Source organism: Theobroma umbraticum, unplaced genomic scaffold (assembly GCF_002168275.2).
Source record: "Theobroma umbraticum cultivar Fairchild unplaced genomic scaffold, ASM216827v3 scaffold_146.0, whole genome shotgun sequence".
In the NCBI taxonomy this organism is placed as follows: Eukaryota; Viridiplantae; Streptophyta; class Magnoliopsida; order Malvales; family Malvaceae; genus Theobroma; species Theobroma umbraticum.
The window spans coordinates 2,576,715-2,577,367 of NW_018397265.1; positions in this window are offsets into that span (position 1 = coordinate 2,576,715).

The following is a 653-nucleotide window of genomic DNA, read 5'->3' on the forward strand; positions in this document are numbered from 1 at the left end:
TCAATGGTTGAGTGACATTTTTCAAATGAAATACAAGATCTTCAACATATTGAGCATGTTTACTTTATATGTTTATAACTAAATTATGGATGTTTGTTGATGCTTAAGGACTATAGACCCAATATGATTGTGGATGTTTGGTTAAATTGCTATTTATGGAAATCTTTTCAAATAGGGTTTGCGAACCCTACCTTATCTCTTACATTATGGGTTTGTACAATTCTTTTTTCATCTAACTCCCCTCGAATGTATCTTGAGGTTTCTAACATTCATTTGTAATTAGAAAGAGGATTAGATTGAGAAAGAAATTTTGTAAATTAGAAGATAGAGATCAAAGTGTTGGCTCCATTAGTTTTTGATGATAATAAAATATTTCCATTTATCTAATGTCTAACCTTTCTACTTAAGTGTGTAGGACAAATATATATTAAATAATTAGTTAATCATTCAAAAGACAATATCAAAACTCATAAGAATAAGGAGTTATAAGTGAGCAATGAAACAAGAAGCCTCTCAGTTGGATAATCAAGGAAGTTGGTTGGATAAAACTCAAAAGAGAAGTTGGCGGGTTCAAGAAAATCGTGAAACAGAGAACACTTAGTCGACCAAGAGATAGTGTTAGTCGACTAAGAGCTTACTGCCAGAAACCAAGT